A 9,703-nucleotide genomic window follows, 5' to 3' on the forward strand; every position below is an offset into this window, starting at 1 on the left:
GGCTTTACTCTTCTATTATCCTGCTCTTTAATTACCCACAAAAAAACCACCAAAAGCCAACATGGAAGTAAACAACTTTATTGACTTCTTAGTGGCTTATTAAAGGAAATCAAAATGTAGAAAGTTTAAAATTGTAAACTAAATATGTCATTATCCATAGTTTGCAAAAAGTTTATGGTTCTACAGGCGGTCTCACAAGCTAAATTTCATTTAAGAAATATGATATCCCTACCTCAAAATCAGTTTCATCTCTCTTCTCAAATAAAGAGAAAAGAATGGACAGAGATATATCATGAAACAATAGTATCTATAGGTAAAAAAGGAAATACTTTGCATGCTAAAGAAACTAGGTAGATGTTTAAAAGATTTGGAAACTGAAGACTGAAATCCTAGCTAAGGTGATTGTTATGGACTAAATGTTTGTGTCCCCCTCAGATTCATATATTGAAGCTCCAAACAGTAATGTGACTGTAATAGGCCTTTATGGAGGTAATCAAAGTTAAATGAAATCATAAGAATGGGACCTTGATTTAATAGGATTAGTGTCCTTACAAGAAGAGACAGGAGAGAGTTTACTGGCTCACATTATTTTTCCACCACGTGAAGACACAGAGAGAAGTTGGCTCTCTATAAGCCAGGAAAAGACGTTTCACCAGGAACCAAATTGGTTGGCACCTTAATCTGGGACTTCTAGCCTCTAGAACTGTGGAAAAATACCTTTTGATTGTCTAAGCCACCCAGTCTATGGTAAAAAGCATACAACATTCTGGATGGCTTTATAAAAGCACCTACAAAGTTTGATTATCTCCAGATGTTTTATTTATTATTTTAAAATGTGCTTTTTGTGAAGCTATGCTTTCCTGGACTTAGAAAATAAGCACCAACTCTTTTTGTCAAAGAAACTTCAATTTACCTATTAATTTACTTTCACTTTTATTCAGCACCTGAGGCCACAAGTTCTTACGTTTTTCTGTTCTGCTCTCCCAGGTCTACAGTGAAGTATAAAAATTAAACATAGTTTGATTTGTGAAACTAGTAAGTCATAGAGAAGTTACTCATTTTTACTTATATGGACTTTGAAAAATTCTTATGTAGTGAATAAATTCAATGTTGATCTGGTAAGTCATGATAAGGATTTGTTTGAAGCTAAGTTTCCTCTTTTATTTTTGGAAGGAAAATTCCTAAAAGGATGTTAGCATTTTAAATTGTAGGAATAATAATGTCGACTTTATAATTTCAGTAAGAGAACTTAAAAATAAAGGAATAAATTTAGTAGTTTAAAAAGCATGAATTATATTTAAGCCTTATGAAAAGATAACAGTTTTTTTATATACATTAAGCATGAACATACATAGTATTTGGGGGTGTGGTATCATTTTTAACTGCTAATATTTTGCTCTGCCATACAGACTTCCAAGAAGAATACACAAACTATATTGCTTCACTAATCATAGCTTTTGCTTCATACAGCTTTTGTGTCAAATTCATTACCTTAGTGTTGGTTTAGTGCAAATGATAATATTTACAATTAATAAGCACCAAGACTTTTGTAGTATCTACATACTACTCATAGCCTTTGGGGAAAGAGAGTGAGAATGAGAATTAAAGAGGTAAGAGATGCCATGCTGCATTACAATAAAATGTCACTTCAGGGATTATTACTAAGTAGAAGGATTACATTAATACTTATTAATGCTTCTTTCTTATTTTAAGAAAAAGTAGAATAATTATGAAGAAGCTCACTCATAACAATCACCCCACTCTTTAATATTAGTTTCATATATGAATATATGTTCAATGTATTTAGAAATATTTAATAAAATTTATCTTTTTATCTTTTACTATTTTATTCACTCCAAATGCAGTAAGATTTAATCTTAAACTATCTGTGTTTTCTGTGAATGATCAATTTTACTATCACTATACCCAAAGATTGTTTAAAAATTGTTTTAGTAACTTGTAAACTATCATATAGATGGATAGTTGCTTATTTAATCATTCCTTTTTCCACCTTTTGTGCTAAATATGATTGCTACAACCCAAATAGTTTTTTGACAGGGAGACAGTATAAAAAGTATTTAGAGATTTAGCTTCTAGAGCTACATTGCCCAAACTTTTAGTGCATTCTCAGTTCTGTCACTTCTTAAACATATAGTTTTTGGGTATGGGGATAAAATAATATGTACCTCAGAGGTTGTTTGAGGTTTCTATGAATCAATGTATGAAAAGCATTTAGAGTATAAATGCTTAGGCGATATTTGCTCTTATTATTTTCATAAATACAGCCATACCTCAGAGATAGCAGGTTTGTTTAGGCCACCACACAAAAAAAGCAAATATCACAATAAAGTGGGTCACACAAAATTTTGGTTTCCCAGTACACATAAAAGTTATGTGTTAAGTTTTCAATAGCATTATATCTAAAAAAAAACAATAATCATATCATAAATAAAAATGTTTTATTGCTAAAAATAATGTTAACCATCATGTAAACCTTCAGGGAATCATAATGTTTCACCTGGTGGAGGATCTTGCCTTGATGTTGATGGCTGTTGACTGATCAGTGTTACTGAAGTAGCTTTGATAACTTCTTAAAATAAAGCAATGAAGTTTGCCACACAGAGTGCCTTTTCCTTTCACAAATGATTTTTCTTTGGTATACAATGCTGTCTGATAGCATATATCAATAGCTTTATCAACTAAGTTTATGTAATATTCTAAATCTTTTGTTGTCATCAAAACAATCTTTATAGCACTTTCACCAGGAGTAGACTTCATCTCAAAAACAACTTTCTTTGCTCATCTGTTAAAGTTTTATTATGAGATTGCAGCAATTCAGTCATATCTTCAGGCTCCACTTTTAATTCTAGTTCTCTTACCATTTCCACCACATCTGTGATTACTTCCTCCTCTGACGTCTTGAACCCGTCAAAATTGTCCGTGAGGTTTGGATCAACTTCTTCCAAATTCTTGTTAATTTTGATATTTTGACCTCTTGCCATAAATCATGAATGTTTTTAATTGCATCTAGAATAGAATGGTGAATCCTTTCCAGAAGTTTTCCAATTTACTCTGTCCAGATCCATCAGAGGAATCTATGGCAGCTATATCCTTATGAAATATATTTCTTAAATATGACCTACAGGCTATAACTTGCTGACCTCTATATAGTTCTCTATTGGAATCAGTAACTAGGATCTATTCTCTATTGGTTTGAATTTATTTATGCATGAGATTTAGTAGAATAAATGGCGATGAGAAAAAACAGGAAAGAAACCAGAAGAGTCTGAGAGTGCCCCTAGATTGCAATGCAGGTGTGACTACTACAGTAGTCAAGCAAGGCAGATTGGGTAGGAGAGTCCTAGAGAGCAGTGCAGTCCTAAGGCAGGATGGCAAGATCAGATGTATGGGAGTCCTCAAGCCAGAGTGGTTCATTGAAGGGTTCAAGGTCTCCCAGGAATAAGCACCCCTTACTATCCTTGCCACAGTTAGACACTGACTGGGAAGTCTGTGGGAGGCATGACCTCAGTACAAACGCAGTGATAAATGTCAGGCCCAAAACTTGGAGCATCTGTCAATTTGTTGCCCATGGTTAGAGTACAGTGAGGTGCACTTTCATGACCACTACACATGAAGTATACAGTGCAATTGATTAATGTCTTTTAATTTCTCTCTCTCTCTCTCTCATCTTTTACATAGAAAATTATTTCTTAAATAATTGATTATTTGGCCTGTGAAATTTACCAAACTAGAATTTGGTAATTAGGACCCATTGTGTTACTAGCATGTTCTGTTGCCTGCCATGCCCTGAAACTGGTAATTATACCTAGAGATTAGTTCAAGATGTGAAGATTTAACCATATTTAGATTCAAATTTTTGGGAACAATAATTTACTTGTGTTGTTGGAATACGAGCATATCCATCAATAATATAGAGACTGCTTCTGGTGCTTGAGCATCTTATTGATTTAATCCAGCTCTCATTTCAGGCACTGATGCAGTGGATATATCCATGGGAAATCAAGTTGATTGGACCCTGGTAGCCTCCTACCTCAGGAACACTGCATGCCTTTTCACTTGCTGTCAGGAACTTTCCTGAAGCTATAGGGCAAGCAAATAAGAGGTACAGAGGGGTTAACCACCTGTGAATGGGTGCTGATGTCCTTAACTCCTATCTTTTGCAAGAGGAAACTTATTCACCTTGGTCCTGTGTCTTTTTTTGAAACAATTTTTAAAATAAAATGTATTGACTTATTTTTGTATGCAGAAGAATGTTCACATTTTATCTATTTAGTTGGATGAGCTCAGGTGGCAGTAAAAACCCATGTAACCACTACCCCAAGTAAGTTACAGGGTGTTTCTTTCATCCCAGAAAACTTTTCTGTGCTCCTTTGGTATCAGTCTGCTCCTCTCTCAACCCTAAACAACTATTAATCTTATTTTTTTTAACACTGAGATTTATTTTTTCCAGTACTAAAAATCCATACAAGTGTAATTTTACAATATGTAACTTTTTGTGTCTACTTTCACTCAGTATAAAATTTTAAGATTTATAAATGTATGGATATGTAAGTATGCAGGTAGCTCATTCCCTTTTTTTTTATTGCTGAATAGTACCTGCTTGGATGAATATATCACATAATCCAGCACTCCCTACCAGACCCTAATAGTACATTAGAAGGTGTTTTTCAAAATCTCTAATTCTTTGCTTCATGTAGCATGGCCTTGCTCTAGGACCTTCATGATCTAAGGTATGATTCTACTTTTTATTTTAAGATAATTGTAGATTCCTATACAATTGTAAGAAATGATGCAGAATGATGCTTTGTAACTTTTACACAGTTTTCCCAATGGTAAGTTTTTGCAAAATTATAGTAAAACATAATTACCAGAATGTCGACATTTATTTAGTCAAAATACAGAACATGTTCATCACAAGATATTTCATGCTTCCCTCTTATAATAACATCACTTCCCTCCCATCTCCATCTCCTCTTCAGTCTCTGACAAACATTAACCTGTTCTCCATTTCTAAATTGTATCATTTTAATAATGGAAATATGTAGTAGGAAAACATTTTGGATTGGCTTTTTTTAAGTCTTCTTAATTCCCTGGAAATTCATCCAAGTTGTGTGAATCAATAGTTTGTTCTTTTTTTTATTGCTAAGTAGTATTCCATGGTATGGATATACCACATTTTGTTTAACTATCCAGCATATCTGGACTATTTCCAAGTTTTGCATGTTATGAATAAAGCTGCTATAGGCATTTATACAGTTTTTTGTGATTATAAATTTTTTTATTACTTCGGGATAAATGTCCAAGAGTCCAATTGCATATTTCTTTAAAAAAACAAACAACAAACAAAAAAGCCAGAGTGGCTGTATTATTTTATATTCTAGTTTCTCCACATCCTAGTCAATATTGGATTATGTCACTATTTTTTACTTTAGCCATTCTGATATGTATGTAGTAATATTTTATATTGGTTTTAATCTGAATTTCCATGATTATTAATGATGCTGAAGATATTTTTGTGTGCTTATTTTCCAGCATGTTCTGTGAAATGTTTGATCATATCATCTTTTGACACAGCTGTTGTTTCCTTCAGGAAAAGATTAGAAGATTTATGACCATTTATACTTATCCTGGTGTTCCAGGGTCCTTTTTCTTAGGGGGAACCCTACATTTTTTAAATGAATGTATTATGAGTCCAAAAACTAGCAAGAGACCATGACTTTTTATTTGGGCAACTATATATAAAATAAGATTTCCAATTATTCTTTAAATCTTTTAATTTTTAAGCTCGTGTAGTACCCTGTTCACTCACCTTCTAATTTACCTCTAGGGAAGCTATGTTCTATTAACCATTTCCAAAAATCCGTGCCTGTCAGGCTTCCCTACCTGTCCCTCTGAGATTACCACTCATAATAATTGCATCTATTTTGCTTCTGTCCCTTCTTGCTGTTTGGAAGCCATTGTTTTGAGTTCCTATCATAACTATTGCTATTGTCTGACCCTGTTTTGTAATGTCATCTATTATTAACTCTCGCCTACAGAGGATAACCACACTGAACTGTAAAATGATACAGGTATCCCTCTCACCAGCCTATTCCTTGTGATTTTGGTAAATATCATGGGTTTTCTGACCTTATACTCCAGCAATTCCACTTCTGTTAGCTTTTAAATGACTTTTTCCACTATCTGTTATGATAGTCCAGCATACCCACTCACTTAGTATGGGCCATTGCATTTTCTGTGCTTCTAAGAGCCATCCTAGTAGGATGTTCATTTCATATCTTTAGGTGTTTGACAGAAAGTTATTTCCTGTATCCCAGAAGAGGATACATTGATAATTTCTTAGTATCCAACTTTATGTCCTGGCACTGTTGATAAGCCTCCTTCAGGATCTAGTACTATATATATTCTACTGGCTTCTCCTGGCACATGGTGGCTGCAGCCTGCAGCTCTTTTGAGATTCAGTCTCTTTCCTTCCTTATCAGGCCCTGCATGCTCTTGCTCAGGCCAAATTTTAAGAGTTGGTTTTGTGGGGAAGAGGCTCCTGTATCTTCATTGTGCAAGGGAGACTGGTTTCCTTTTCAGACATGTGGGCCCTTGCTGCAGGTTTAGCTAGCGTAGAGGAATTTGAGCATTACAGTTTTCAGGGGCATGAGAACCAGTTACTTACCCATTCTACGTGTCAGGGTTATGTTTTTTAACCCCAAAATGGTTTTGACCTAGGCATAGCAATTGTTTTTTAGTTCGAGTTTAACCTTTGGAGTTTGGCTAATCTGAGAATTAAGTTCTGGGTTTGATGCTCAGTTTTCGCTGCCCTATTACTTCAAGAGATAACACTCTTCCTGAAAGCCTCTGGGTAGGTGGTTGGTCTTTCACAGTTAGCTTTTAGTTGCTGATTAATCACCTCAGCTATACATCATCTTATTGCGAATGATCAAGTTTAGCAAAAGCCATTCCATTCCACTGTTCTTATAGTTGTGGTTCCTCTCATATCTCTTAAGCGGCTTATACACTGCACCAGGTCATCATTCCCATCCTTCACCATGCCACCCCAGCACAACACTAGTAACGGTTTTAACAATTGCATTGTCATGTTATGCCAGTGACTATATTCAATTCACAGTTTGCCATGTGGTGAGGAGCAATCCATCTTCAAATTCCCACCCAAGTTTGGCTCATGGAACTACTCTTGGTAATTTTCACTGATTGGATTTCCTGGGAAGCAGACTCCATGATGGAGATTACTGCGTACTTGGTTTATTATAGGTTTATTGGGATTAACACTTTAGAGGGGAGGGAAAGGAAGCAGGATTTTTCAGAGGGAGAAAATGAACTGGATCCAGTTGAAACTGAATCCTCAGCCGACCTTCTTGGGGAGATGACCCTTCAGAGATGCTCTTGGAAAAAGAGAGACAGACCTCACCTAGAGAAAGGAGGTATCACTTTGGGTGATGTGGCTGTCTTCAGTCACCTGATGGAACTGACATGCGAGGGCTATCTGCCAGTCCCTCATTTAACAAGGTGTACAGGATATCATTTCATAGGAGTATATATAGATATTTCTCATTCCATTTTTCAAGTTGCATGATATTTCATTATGTGCATATACCTAAGTTTATTCATTCCATTCCCTTTTGATATATACATTCCAGTCTTTAGCTATTAACAAGTAGTGCTGCTGTGAATAGCCTTATGCTTATATCTTTTTGTATTTTTGTTAGTGTTAATTTGGGATAGACTGAGAGAAGTAGGATTGTTAGCTCAAAGGGTAAATATATGTGCAACATTGTGGGACAGTTCTGATATCCCCTAGTTAAGAAACAACAGGGCCAACCAAAGTGGCATCACTTGTCCCTGTCAAAACAGACCAAGACTTAATTGCAGTTTCAGCCCTCCCAGGAATGTGACCTTAAAACAACCAGTTTGGAATTTTCTAATCAACACTAGTGAAGTCATCTGCTTGATAAAACCCCTGCTCCCCTTCCCCAAAAGAAAGGTGCCCTTGTCTGAACCAATGCTTTCAACATTTTTTTCTAAGGCAATTGACCATTGAACAAGGACAGTTTTCAACTGTGAGGGTCAACTTATATGCAGATTTTTTTTAATAAGTATACAGTTGTCCCTCCACAGAAGAGGCTTTCACATCCTCTGATTCAACCAAGCACAGATCAAAACAGTACTCTTTTTATTTTAAAGAAATATATTATTTTTCTTTATTTTTCAATTATAGTTGACATTCAATATTATTTAAGTTTCAGGTGTACAGCCTACTGGTTAGACTTTATATAACAGTATTTATTTTTAATCTGTGGTTTGGAATCCTCAGATGCGGAGGGCTGTATGCATTGTTCTATAACATTTTGGTATGGTGGTCACTCAGTATTGGAGGGGGATTTGTTCCAGGAACACCCACCATCCCCAAGATATACAAAGATTTTTGACTGTGGCAGGGTTTGACAGGCTATCCCCTGCATTGTTCAAGAGTCAACTGTAACTTGTCCCACCTAGTTTCTGCCAAGAAAACCTTCTATTTTGTACAACTTCTCTGAGCACCCCTCAATTTGCTAGATAGGATGTTGCCCTATTTGTGTATCATTCAATAAGGCCAATTAGATATTTAAATTTACTGGGATGGCTTTTTGTTATTTAACACCCTTCATAGGCATTTTGCCATTTTCCGGCACCGACAGCAAGTAGCGGCGATGCCTGTTCAAAATCTCACCAGCAGACTGTGTTGTTAAACTTCTCATTTTCCAATCTGATATGTGAGAAATGGTATTTCAGTGTAGTTTTAATTTGCATTTCTTTTATTATGAATGAGACTTAACATCTTTTCATATGGGTAAGAGTCTTTTGCATTTCTACCCGTCTCTTCATATTTCCAACTTATTTGTCTCTGAGGGTTGATAGTCTTTTTTCTGTCTAATTTTGTCTTTTATAAGTTCTGTATATACAATTTAGATAGTAACTCTTTGTCTGTAACATAATCTGCAAATTCTTTTTTCAATTTTTCATTTGTATATTTTGCTATGCAAAGTTTATCTTTATGTAATCAGGTGTGTACATCTTTTCCCATATTGCTTCTGAATTATGGTTGGAAAATATTTGCTCACTTCCAATTTATAAGCGCAATTCACTCATGATGATTTTTGAGTCCAGCAAAAAAAACACCTATGTGTGATTTGTCAGGACCAAACATAGGCAATTATAAAGCAGTTACCTGCCAAGTCTGTAGGAGAAAGCTGCCCACCTCACTCCAGACTTAGTGCACAGTCTGGAGGGAGCTGCAGTTAAGGATTCATCACCACCAGGCCTCCAATTCTCTTAAGCACATATCTGAATGTTTAGTGTGAATGCCTCCATTTGGAGATCTCATTGGTCATGGGAGGGGCCCAGCCCAAGCCTTTTTCAGGTGCCTTTGTTGTGGAAATGGTCTTTTGGTGGTGGTGTGTGTGTGGGAGGGGCACTTAATATCACTTCTCTCCACTCTGACTCAATATTCAGTATTTTCCCACTTCTAGCCCTTCCCCAAGGTCTTCCCCTTGATCCTCAGGCCCATACAAAGTCAAGAGCCTTTTGTTTGAGACTCCCTTAGCATTGAGATTCCCCTCCCCCGCCCCCAACACCGTCCACATAGACCTGATCCTAGACTTCTACAGTTGCTGGAAGAAACAAAACACTGAGG

The sequence above is a fragment of the Miniopterus schreibersii genome (assembly GCF_964146895.1).
Source record: "Miniopterus schreibersii genome assembly, chromosome: 9".
NCBI lineage: Eukaryota > Metazoa > Chordata > Mammalia > Chiroptera > Miniopteridae > Miniopterus > Miniopterus schreibersii.